The following is a 327-nucleotide window of genomic DNA, read 5'->3' as shown; positions in this document are numbered from 1 at the left end:
GCTTTGATAGCTTGCATCTTTCTTGGCTTTTTTTGGGGGAAGAATATGCTAAGTTGTTAATTGGTTTGGGAGGCAATGGATGTACTTGGATTGGGGTCTTCCTGCTCTGCCTGTCCTTAGGAATTTCTAAGATGAAGGAAATGGAGGTTTGCAGGTCACATGTAAGTTGGACAGGACTGAACCCACCCTTGGCACCTCCAGTTCTGACCTCCCCCCACATCATTATTCAAGCTCAGGGGAAACTCAGAAGACAAATGTCTCTTGTTTGCCTGTAATGGCAGAATTTTGGGAAGGAAGTGTTCCTTTAAAAGGAATATTTTAGCAGCA

Source organism: Passer montanus, unplaced genomic scaffold, assembly GCF_014805655.1.
Source record: "Passer montanus isolate IOZ18808 unplaced genomic scaffold, ASM1480565v1 scaffold37, whole genome shotgun sequence".
Classification (NCBI taxonomy): domain Eukaryota; kingdom Metazoa; phylum Chordata; class Aves; order Passeriformes; family Passeridae; genus Passer; species Passer montanus.
The sequence above is the reverse complement of the archived record's forward strand: the minus strand, read 5'-3'. Positions refer to the sequence as shown.